The sequence below is a fragment of the Coturnix japonica genome, chromosome Z (genome assembly GCF_054131305.1).
Source record: "Coturnix japonica strain WE chromosome Z, WE-NBRP24, whole genome shotgun sequence".
NCBI lineage: Eukaryota > Metazoa > Chordata > Aves > Galliformes > Phasianidae > Coturnix > Coturnix japonica.
In genome coordinates, this window is record NC_140702.1 from 61,291,195 (window position 1) to 61,303,941 (window position 12,747).

A 12,747-nucleotide genomic window follows, 5' to 3' on the forward strand; every position below is an offset into this window, starting at 1 on the left:
AATACTGACTACTGGGCTGGTGATAATTTAAAAAACCATATTCTTGTAGCCTTTAGAATATTCTAAGATTATAGGGATGGGCTTCACACTTGTATCTTGAAGTAGCAGACTAAACGCTTTTATGTTACGTTACGTTACGAATTTAAGGAATAATTACAGCTTAGTAAATGAGAGCTCTAACATCCTTTAAAGAGGATATTACCAGCTTCAGGAAAGCAAACCCCGTTGGTTTTATTTCTTCTGTTACCGAAAGATACTGATTTTCTGGAAAGAAGATCTAGAGTAGTGTTTAAGCTAATTGGGTCCAGAGAAAGCTGAAAATGACAAAAACTAAAAAGACAAAGGCTCTTTGTGGTGAACAAAACCATAGTTCATGTATTTGTATTTGATCACTTTCCACTGTACCTGAGGCTGACTATTATTACCAACAGCAAACTGAGTATTATTTTTAATACTAACCAAGAAGTGGTTGCTCACTAACATTTCTTCAAATGAGCATCAAAGAAATATCTCATCATGGGCTTCTAACTTTCTGTTAGAAAAGCAGATTAGATGAAGATGGCTTAGAACTTCTAGGCATCTGCAGAAATGGCAGGGTGTTCTCCAGAGTTAGAATACTGGGCAGATAAAAATTTAGTAAATATTTTGGTTTTCGTAACACGATCTTACTCAAGAAAGGCACACAGTCTTGCTCAAAATCTCTTCTTTGTTTATTCATTTTATATTGTGTCAGAGATACAAGCGGGAGAACAGTTGAAAATAAAGATGATGGTGTTCTATGCAGCATGGTATTAACTTTAAGGTCTGAGTGCATAGTAGATCTATTAGTTGGGTAACATTCAGTCAAACTAGTTTCAGTGAAAGAAACTATGCTTTGAGGTCAAGCCAAATGATCTAAGTTCTAGGCTTTATTACTTAGCAAAATTATTAAATTAGTCATTGAAGAATTTCGTGATTAAAAAGTGCTTTTCACAGGTGGAAGGCTTACTGAGGACTGTCATACCTGTGGTTGCTTTTATTTTATACACTGTTTTTTTATGTCTATATACTATCAAAACTGTGAAGATGCAAAAAATTAGGAAAGCGTGGAGACAAGTCCAGTATATAAAATACTGTCATCCTAGAACCATAAAGAAGATAAAGCATGTGTTTTTCAGAAATCTTGAAATCTTGTTCTGGTCTTAGTAAGCCAGTCTGTGGTTATGTTTGGTTGCCATAAATTATAAAGCAGTAAAATGTTAAAACTTTTCTACTTTTTTGAGGGGAGGGGGTGAGAGTGGAGAGCGGGGAAGATAACGCTTAAGGAGGCTTCTAATTTCAGTTGAAGCCACAGAACAGGTTCGTAATTGAATTTCGTCAGAGGAGTACTCAGTGGTGTAGGGAATTTATAAAGCCATTTGGAAACTTCACTGATTATTTTCATTGAGTTGTAATAGCCACAACTTGCATCACCAGGACAGTACTCTGAATATAACTTTGGCATGCAAAAGAGGTGTTGGATTGAAAACAAGACCCACAGCCTTTGATTTAAAGACTGTATATGCACTTGTGAGATAATGTCTTTCTGTTTAGACAAATAGTTGTGGGATAGCCATGCTGCATTCTACGTCGGTCTCAGGCTGTCTACCAATTAAATGAAATGGTGCTTACATTTCAACAAAACTTTGCAGTTGCTATCTGCAGGCCTTTATAAGAAGATAGCTGAGCGGTCTTGATTGGAGTTATTCTGTTCCACTTCTGCCAGCAGACTATTTTATTTGTAAACTTAGCATTTTGCACGCCACAGTGTGTGGTAATCTGGGGCAATAATTTGGATGCTAATAATACTCCTCAGAAGTTGTTATTTATTAAGCCAGTTGACATTTAGGAAGAAGAATAGCCTAAGCCTGCCAAGTTTTTTTAGTTCATTGCTGAAGAACTTGCTACTGCTAAGAGTATTTAATTAGCGAACAAATGCCTGGGCCCCTGAGGGGCCTGCTGGGCCTCAGCATTCCTGCTCAGCCTCCCCTAGGCCCTTTCACACCTTTGCCTGTGGGGCCACAAAACCATTTCAGCCAGCTGGAGCAGACAGCCTGTGCTGGAGCTGTGTTGCAGGTCTGCTTGTTCATAACCCATCTGTTACTGGTTGGCCTGGTGCCTGCTTGTGCCTGGTAATTGCTGATCTGTCTGTGGGATCTATTTCAAAGATTATATCATTCTGGACGCCCTGCAACAGTTCAGTGTCTGTCCTTTACTGAGGACTCCACATGTGGAGACAGTACTCCAGGTACTGGTCTCGCCAGTGCAGAATAGCACTTCTTTGACCTGCTGGTCACGCATCTTTTGATGCAGTCCAGGATCTAGTTGGCTCTCTGGGTGGTGAGGGCACGTTGCTGGGTCATGTCCAGCTTGCCATCCGTGAGTGCCGCTAAGTCTTGTTTGGCAGGGCTCTTTCATCCCCCAGCTTTTATTGATAGTGAGGGTTGCCACAATCCAGGTGTGAGCCATTGCACTTGGGTTTGTTGAACCTCAGGAGGTTCATCTGGGCCCACTGCTCAGGTCTGTCTAGGTCTCTGAATGGCAGTCTCATCCCTTTGGCATATTGACTACTGCACAGCTAGATGTCACCTGCAAACTTGCTGAGAGTGCACTTGATCCCACTCTTTATGTAATCAATGAAGGTATTAAAGCATCTGTCCCAGTACTGACTCATGAGGGATACCACTTGCTCCTGACTTCCATCTGGGTAATAAGCCATTGACCAGTATGATCTTGCAACAACTTTCTTGTCCACTGAGCAGTCCACTCATCAAATCCATATATTTCCAATTTAGAGAGAAAAATGTTGTAGGGCCTGTGTTAGAGACCTCATTGCGATCCAGATAGGTGACGTTAATGGCTCTTCCCTTGTCTGTTGTTGCAGTTATGCCAGCAAAGAAAGCCACATAATGCGACAGGTGAGATTTGCCCTTTATTAAGCCATGCTGGTTGACCTGTGTCACCTCTTCTTCTTCTGTGTGCCTTATCATATCTTCCAGGAGGATCTGTTCCGTGATCTTCCCTGCCACCAAGATTAGGCTGACAGGTCAGTAGTTGCCTGGATCATCCCTGCAACCCTTCTTAAAAGTGGGTATGGCATTACCTTTTTTTTTCCCAGTCACCAGGGAATTCACCTGGCTGCCTAGACTTTTCAGGTATCATTGAGCGTGGCTTGGCGACTATGCTGGCCTATTCCCTCAGGACTCTGGCATGTATCAAGTGGTCAGAAACGTGTTATTTACTTAGAGTAGGAGAAATATTCTTGACTTCATACACCTGGTGATGAAGATCTCTTGTGCCCTAAGGAAACCTTTCTTAAAGATCAGCTTCCTCCGTTCCCTTGCCCTTGTGGACAGTTTCCCAGAGAGTTTTGTCAGCTCACTCCCTGAGGAAGTACAAATGGACTTTCCTAAAATTTGATGTCCTGACTTTCCTTTTTTCTGTTTCCTGTCCCTCAGGAGCATGAAATCCAACACTGCATATTCACTACAACCTAGGCAGCTTCCAACCCTGCTGTCACCAGTTAGTTCACTTGCATTGTTGAGCAACAGGGCCAGCATTGCATCCCCCCTGCTGGAGCTCTCTATTACCTATTACACTTTCAGTTTGCCTATGGCCATTCTTCAGGGACAGTTCTTCACACTCTTTTCCTTCCCTGATGTAGATGGCATAATTTCCTCCCCTCCTGTCTCATCTGTCCCTTCTAAACTGCAAGTAGCCATTGATAGCCAAGGTCAAGTTATGGGAATCATCTCACCAGGTTTCAGAGTTCTTAACTATGTAATGCTTTTCTAGTAGTGGTGGCTTCCAACTTTTCCTGCTTATTTTCCAAGCTGCTTGTGTTGGTAGATAGGCACTTCAGCTGGGAGCCAGTCTTGTCACCATCTTGGAGGATAACTCTTTAATTCCTTTGATTACTTCCCTTGAATTTCCCTGTTTCTTTTTCCTATTGCCTCAGTGGTCCCTGGCTCATTGTTGTAAGATTTCAAGTGTGCTGCAGTGACACCAGAACATCTCAGGACAGCAGATTGAAACCCCCCCCCAGTAGTATGTCCTTCTGGCATAGCTAGGCTGTCTCACACCTTTCCATGGGTAGGCTTGATATTATTGCTCCCTTCAAACCTAGTTTAAAACCCTCCCAGTGAACTTTGCTAGCTTTTCCCCAGGGACTCTCTTCCACCTTTTAGAGAGGTGAAATCTACCTAATGCATTTAAGTCTGGCGCTGTGTAGGTTATTCCATCATCAGAATACCCTAAGATTTTCTGGTGGTACCAGACATGAAGTGCCTATAAATTGGATCCTTCTGTCTTTTTTCAGTGTCCTTACACCCCACAAGAAGTAGAGAATACAAGATCACCTGTGTTGTTGATTTCTTCAGCAGCTGTTCCAGAGCTCTGTGTGTTCCTTCTTTGTCACTGCTGATGTGTAAGAGCAGCAATGGATCATGAGCTTTTGGTTGTACTAGACTAGGCAGTTTCCTTCATGTGAACCCCAGGGAGGAAGCAGTCTGCACTAAGAAAAGAAGCCCTGACTGCAATGTGGTAATACTGCTTTCTGTGTCACTTCTTGTCTAGCCAGTCACAGTGATGGCTGAGCCAGAGCCATCTAGAACAGCTTTCTTCTTCAGAAATTTTTGGTGACTGGGAATAGGCTCTTGTTAGAGAGGTTGCTGCGAAACTGCTCACTGTGTTTGGCTGTTTTTGTAAGGGAAGGCATTTGGTCACTCTTGAGCTCTCAGAAGTGATGGGTTTTATGGAGAAAGAACAATAGGAATCATATTGTAAAAGTGGACTTGCTAAGTATTTTTACACAGCCTTGAAAGTAAACTATTTATATCCTTTTATCCTTGCAGCTAACATTTGAGCTCCTGCTGATTGTGGTGTGTGTGAAATCAGACTCTTACCTGATGTTTCATATTACTTATTTCAAATAGTTTTAGGCTCAGGTATAATAAACAGAGAAAGACAACTCACTTTAGCGATCAACTTTGCTAAAAACGAATCTACGTATTTTTTATTCCAATTGGTAAGGAACAACTTGTTAAAGAAATGTGGTAATTCGATTCGCTGATCTCTCAGGTGCTTATTGTATTAGGTAATGGGCTAAGAGGGATCTTTCATTCATGGTGCGGGTCTGTTAACACTGCTGTATTCATTCAGTTCCGTTTTGTGGGAATTGATAGGTTTATAAAAAATGTACTATTTGGTTTAGAAATTCTAATGATGTGTAAAACTAGACTGTACCACTTTCTTGGTTGAGGTGGTATGGTGGGAAAACAGGAATTAAGAGCATGGATCAGCAGCGTATTAGGAGTACATCTGGGTTTTATTAGGTGTAAACTTCAGGACAGGTGCATTTGGGTGAAATGTTTCTCATAGTTCACATCAATTGAGGGTGGTTTTTTTGCCTCACTGAAGTAGCCTACAAGTTTTATTGCTTTCCATAGTATGCTGCTTCGAATTTGCTTTGAATTATGTGTCTGCTGATATGTGATGTGATCTCCTAGATTGAACAAATTAGGTATATTATGCTGGAGAAATGGAAAATAAAAATCTTGTTTTTGTGTGGGGAAAATGAGCATGTGAACCTTAAGTTGTTAGTTTCCTTCGTTGTTTATTACTACAATTAGGTTAGAGACCTTTTTTTTTTTAACCTCCTACTAGTGTATTGCTAAATAAAATGCCTTCTCCTTGTTTTGCTGCTTCTGAAGCTAGCCTTAATGACGCCTATTAAATACCGTTGTTGTTGGTTTTTGTTTTTGTTTTTTTTTATTATTTTTTATCTTAAACTGTTGTGCATTGATAGCAAAAGACAAAGAACCCATTGAATGAATTATTTCTATTTATAGCGACATAATTGGTCATACAAACTTTCTTCAAGAAAGTAAATATTTCTTTGATTGGAATACTTGTTATTGTATAATACGTGGAAGTATTGCACAGTAGTATATCTGAAGAAAAAGCCACTTGAAAAGGATGTTTTAAGATACAGCGGATATATCTGTATTATTTTTTCCATTTTTGCTGGGGAGCCTGAGCATACCCTGTTCCTGTTGTGTGAAAAGTCAGGGTATGTGACAAAGGGATGTTATCAAGATAGCTGTGTTCTCTTAACTGTGTCCAACTTATTTGCTTCTCAGTTTACAACTGACTGCAGATGAAAAGCTTTAAGTCAGTGGCTCTGCAAAGTACACAGTAGACAGCTCCTCCATGAATTGCATGGAAGCATTTCTTCTTTGAGATGGAAGGGAAAAGCTGGAATAATCACATCTATCTAGTTCTGTGTTGTTTGTTGTTTTGGTTTTGTTTTGTTTTTCCAATATGCCAGGAATTCTGACATGATTTTAAGCCTTGGTTGACTTTCCAGTGTTCCCAGGGTGCTTTACTCTGCTTTCAGCAGTGAGTTTTAATAAGAGTTCTGTATGGTTTTTCCCTTGTAAAACCACCTTTTAAAGTGCCAATTACGTCTCTAATGAGTTTGCTGATCTTCCAGCTCATTTTATTCTTGTAGATAAGAAGAGATCTTCATTTAGCCTCTTGATATATACTTCTAAAAATGCAGAATTTGTTATTGCTATGGAAAATCCCCTGGTTCAGCACCATTATATCAAGTTTACCATACCTTTGTCACCTTATCTTATTGCCTTTTTCATTTTTTTGATACCAAGTGTTCAAAACTGGATGTGGTATTTCAGACATGTATTTCAGGAGGGTTGGGTAAGGGGGAACTGTAGCTTATTAACAAGAGCTTAGCCCATGGATATGCCTCAGGATATACACAGCCTTCTGTGCTGCTATTCAGGGCTGAGTCTGAGATCATGTTTAGCCCAGCTCCATTTTAGCAGAGCCATTCCACTGGTCTGTACAAGGAATGAGTCCACCCTTGTTAGAGGTCTGAGTTCCATGAGATACTTAGAGAGTGGTGGAAAGGATTTGAAGGTGTGCTTCATAAATTTCCATGGCTTAATACGCTGTGTAGTTTAGGTTTTTATTCTGCTAGATATAAAAATAATTTTAAATTTATTTTCAAATCTTGGCCTACAAAGACTAGTAAAATAGAGGAAGAGAAAAAGATGCAATGTTGAGCATGCCTAGTGGTTTATGTGTTATTTCCTCACATGCACTTATTTTCCTTAGTTCTCTGGTGGTTTGGAGCAAAGACCAGAATGCTGCATTTCTGGCAAAGCAGAAGTGTCATGGTAGTGAAATGTTACCCGTGTGCTTTTAGTCTCTTGTGAGCAGAGTTGTGCCATTCCAACCACCAGAAACTAAAAATAAATATTGTTTTAATGTTTTTGGCTCTGTACCTTTCTTACATTTTGCATAAATTATTTTCCTAGGTATTGCCAGGCTTCTGAAGTGGTTAACCGAGGCTAAGAACATAGGACACTGGTGAGTAAACGAAATTCAGATGATGTTATCTGTTATTTCCACATGCTGTCTGACTCTAAGACTCACTACTGTATGAGGGCTGGAGGATGCAGCAGCTCTACTCAGAGTATTTGATGATTTTTTTAAGCAGCAATTTTAAGAAAGTAAGCAAAAGGTAGTGTCAATGACTGTTTTTGGTAGGTGAAACCTACTTCCTACACCAACTTAAGTCAAAAAGTAATGAACTGGAATTACTCAATCTATTTAAGGGAGTTTAACCTATGCTTGTTAAAGCAGCAACATACACTGTGATCTGTTGCATTCAGTGAGTGGTGCCTGAATATGGACTAATCAGATGGATGACAGTGCATAGAGTAAGCTATATGAAGTTACATTTTATTCCATGATAACACAGAAGCCTAAATTACTGCCGGATGATTTCTTTCTTTAGATGCCCAGCCTTATGTCCGTGTTTCTTAATTCCCCTTCTGAAAATTCTAGTGACTTTTGTAAAGGCACATACGTTGATTCTGTGCATCCTGTGTGCCAATTATGTACCCATGGTAACCTGAGAGAGGAACACGGAGAGGGTCTAAGGTAGAATTTAAAAAAATTCAGGTACTTTTTCAGTGAATTTTCTTTATTAATGTGCTTAAAAATATATTGCTTGTACTTCTCTGGCTGTAGAGGTAGGTTGGCAAAGAGAGCTTTATAAATGCAAAGATAAACACATCACTTGTTGCTCTTCAGTGATAAAACATGATCTTTCAAAAAGCAACTGTGTTTTCTTGCCAAGTTATTTGGAATAATGCAAACTTCCTACATCTCTGACTTCCACAGCTGAAACACAGTATATGAAATACTTTTATTTTATGGGATCTCTTTTGATTCCAGAGCTGCTGTTAGCAAATGTGAGATTTTAGCATCCATAGATTTAGTTGTGCATGCTGTTTATTGGTGTCCTAGAACAGGTAAAATACAATACATTGAGATACTCTTGCCTTGTCTTTGTTTTCCATTTTTCCTTTATGGCCTCTGAGAGTTATGTTTGAATAGTTTTTTGTAGGTCTTTTTTTTTTTTTTAATTGTAGGAAATGCTGTTTCTGTCAAACTTTGAAGTATTTTATCTGTTCAGAACATCATTCATGCAAGTCTGTATTTACTGTCATTTCTCTAATTTTGTCTGTATTTAACCAAGAATAGTGAGTAAGTAGAATGTAATTGACTTTGTCAGTTTATTTGGGATACTTTCTTTTTGCCTACTGTTATACCATCTCACCCTAACTGTCCAGCTCTTTGGACTAAAGAGCTGTATTCATGTTGTCACTGGTGCACATATAGAATGAATTGATAGTTCCTGTGCACTTTGCGTCTGCTTCATCTCTTCTCCTCAGTCAGAATGAAATTTGTTCTTTCCTACTTATGTAAGTCTTTGGGCATTCAAGTGTCCTCAGAAATAAGTGATATGCATTCTGGTACTTATATTAGTTCATTTAGTACATTAAGATAAATGTTACAGCTCCTTGCCTACTTAAAATGTCTAGGATTTTTTTTTTTTTCATGAATACCTGTAAGACCTAAACATGCACGTTGAAAACCAGTTTTTGCACTTGTTGCTTGTACATGTAGGCTTATTAGGAGCCACAATTAACTTCAGGTTCATGAAGAACTAATCAAAAAGAAATTAAAACTACTTTGAATCTCATCAACCATTCTCATCCTCACTGAGATACATGTAAATGGATTTGTCTTTGTCTGCGTGATGTATTTATTCATGTTCTGTGTAAGTTAGGTGGCACCCAGGAGGTACTGCTTGAGTAGTGCATGATTCCATAAAACACTGAAATACATGGAAGTTTCTTTACAAGTGCACAGAACTCTGGTATGTGCCTCTTCATGTATGGGCTCTGATAACACCGTACCCAGTGTTCAGAAGTCCCTTGTCCCAGATAGGCTGAAAATCAAAACTCTGCAGAGTGCTGATGCTTTATGATTAATACCATGGCCTTTTTGGTGGGATGCTCTGAAGTGAGACCCCACTTCATGACAGGATCAGGGGATATGCTTAAAGGTCATCAGAATATGTTATATATACTATTTGTTTAGAAACTAAGGAGATATTTAAATCTTTTGTTGAACGGAAAAACAGCTGAATCACCAACTTTTGTTAGACAGGAATCTTGCTCATGTTATGGATCACTGATATATTTATTGTACCAGTCATTCTTACAGTTGCTGGGGAATGAAAATTGAACTGTGGGGAAGAGTACTTGTACTCTGTAGTATTGTGGATAACCTTGATGCATTGTAGGCAATTTGAACAGCTTTATGTAATAGTGAAAATAGGTTTTCAATCCTTCAAGACTGATGCTCTTTAAGAAGCTCTGTTTTAAGAATAAAGGCACTTGTTATAAATTTAAAATCATTTATTGCTTACCTTTACAGATGAGTAAGACTTATTTCATACCATTGTTCCTTGAACCAGTTAAAAAGGGAGATGTGTGGTGCTTAGCAACATAACAAAAACACTAGTGCACGAGTTAAGAATGTGAAGCTGTCTTGAAGATGTGGACAACTGTCAGTAGTTGGGAAGTCTACATAGAAGCTTATGCACACTTTTAAGAAGTTTAAGTCTGTACAGATATAGTATGTAAAAAGAAAACCAAATTGCTTTTGTTTATTACTTTCATAACTAAGTATATGCATAATGTGGCATATCTTCACATGTTCTACTGAGCAAAGGCCTCAGGGTCTGGATATTTCTTATGGGCTTCTTCTAAGTTGTCTGGGGAACATCTGAAAATAAATAAACACCTACTTCCATGAAAAAGTTCACTTCAATTGCAATAAAATAATAAACTGGAAACTGTATTATGTTATATGTAAAGATTATTGTGAAAACTACATGTTTTGACCAGCCAGTGTGTTTCCTCACTAGGCAGTATTACTTACTTGACTCTCCTTCACAGTTGGCTTTGTAGGATGAGGGTTTTTTCTGGCCTGGGAAACAACAGGGAAACCAAGATGAAGGTGTGCAAGTAGAATGTCTTTCTGAAGGTCTTTCCTTGTGTGCTGATAGCCCTCAAGGAAAAGAAAGCCATGATTTGTTCGTAGTGTTACAGCTGTCATCTCGTTTACGTTTTGGCCTTCATCTGCATCATGGCAGTATTTTCACAACTTTAGGAATTGTATTTTAGGTCTTTGATGAAGCCTTGTCATATCTTAGGGCTGAAGCAGAAACATTGTTAACAGTTTTGATGTAATTGGAAGGGCAATGTATGTCATTCCTGTGTAGCTCAAAGTAAAACATAGACGGGAATGGGGAATTGAATTTTGGTATCTTATGTATGTTTATTGATTCACTTATGTACTGTGTACATCACAATACAGAAACAGGTTTGTTTTTTACTTTTCTCTCTAGAAGCCAAAAGTGGAGCTGTAGCCAGTGTTGCTGTTTTTACTTTTGTTTTGTTAAAAGCCAGATTAAATAGGAAGTTATAAGTTTGTACTGCTTTTTCTATATAAGTGATGTCTTCTCTGTGAGTATGGTTTGCCTGTTTTTTCTTTTCCATGTAAAGTTTCTCTGTATGCTTCTTCTTGTGAAAACTTTAAGGTGATATTAAAATACAAACCTAGAACAGTGTTCCACCTTTAGTGATAGAAGCAGAAATATCAAAGGACACTTAGTCACTTTATTTCCTTTCGTCTCTCAGCAGAAGGGAGGGAAGATGAGTTTCTAAATAAGGAAAATAATGAAGGTTTGAAGTTCTTTCTTTGGGAGGGCACTGGGATTACTTGTGGATGCTGTAAAATGGGCTGAACTGACAGTTTGCTTCTGGAGCAACAAATTAAATGGAAATTTCAATTTTGTTATTTCTGGAACTTAATGCACTTCTTGATATGGAAGGAAATACCATGCGGCATGCAGTGAGCAAACAGCAGTTGCAGCTGCAGACAGAAGTGTGGCGTAGTGGATGGAGCTGCCTGTCATGACTTGGATTCTATTTCCACCTGTTAAGTAATGTTAGGGAAGTTAATTGTTCCTTACACTTCTTGTCTTTTTAGGCTGCAAGGCACCTGCTCCAGATGCTGCAGCTCAGTCATTGTGTCTCACAGTGCTTTAGTGTCTGTGCATTTCTCCAGTTGCTTTTGCAGTATTTGCAGTTTCCCTTGTGCTGTGATATTCAGTCTCAGGGACTTGAGGTGGGACATGAAATCCTGAAGACATCTGAGTATTAATTCTGCCAAAATTAAGCTAGTAATACTGTTCAGAGCCTGGTTTAATGTTGTATCCAGTCTTACACAGCTGCAGGCTGATGCCAGGAGGAGCAGTACCACTTAAGTCTGTTCCTTCCTCACTCTTGCATCAGTCCTCACATCAATCTCCAGCTCTGAGGTGAGTTTAAAGTAAGCAGCAAATGAAGATAAATATATATATTTATGCATATATATATATGCATATATATATATGCAGAAAATGACAGCAGACAGTGGTGCTGGGCTGGTTTGTCCTGTGGCTGTGAAACTGCTAGCTGTAACACAAAGGTCAAAGTGGGAATAAGCAGCTGGAGGTAGGTGTGTTAAGGGGTTCTTTTTCTTTCAGCAACGAGTAATAAATATACCAAATGAGACATAGCGTGGAAACATATGCTTGTTAAGAGCTGCATTTTACAATCTCATATTGAATGTTCCAGAACAATGGCTTGTAAAGAACATGATACTCCAACTTAGTTTCTGTTGGATTTAGTTGCTATGTTACATAGTCTTCACTGGAAGTACCTTTCCCCCAACAGTGCTTTTTAATCGGCTTCTCTGAAATAGCAGTCGTCTTTGTGATCCACACTGCATTTTCAAGACATATTTCTGATGTCTAAATATGGTTTCTATTTACTTAATTTTCATTTAAATTGAAGTCCACTTAATCTTGCAAATTGAGCTGACAGAAGTTGTTCTTGTTGTCATGTATTCTGGAGACATCGTGTTCGTGATTTCCCCTTTAAACTCTGTCTAGCAACTTCATTCTTCTTTGAAAATGACTTCTCTAATTGAAGGTGACTCTTTGAAGGACATTTTTCACCTGCTGGCCTTTCTCTTAAAAATGTATGCACTAGATTAGATTGGTTTCTTTGATGTTATTTTCCTTGTGAACCTTATGTAATGAGATATTGTGTTGAAGGACTTGTGTTTTCTGCCTGCTTAAACCAACTCTGTGAAACAAAAAGAGTTGAGGGAGAAGGAGGAAATCTTCAGATGACTTTGGAAGCTTTAGTATTTAACTCTAATCAAGGAGCTTTCACCCACAGCCCACACATGGCGGCAAGAATATGAATTTATCCTGACAATTTCATTCGCAGCTGG

General features: G+C 38.9%; 1 protein-coding gene across 4 annotated transcripts in view; it reads left to right on the forward strand.

Moving 5' to 3' along the window:
- Positions 1-12,747, forward strand: part of LHFPL2 (LHFPL tetraspan subfamily member 2) — a 110,692-nt gene that overhangs the window by 48,221 nt on the left and 49,724 nt on the right. For 3 of the 4 annotated variants that reach the window (XM_015848576.2, XM_015848575.2, XM_015848577.3), the window contains one exon: positions 7,359-7,410. The gene's annotated coding sequence lies outside the window, so the exon portion shown is untranslated. Of the gene's footprint in view, positions 1-3,045; positions 3,065-7,358; positions 7,411-12,747 lie in introns of those variants that run through there. The other variant, XM_085530112.1, reaches the window with a different exon arrangement.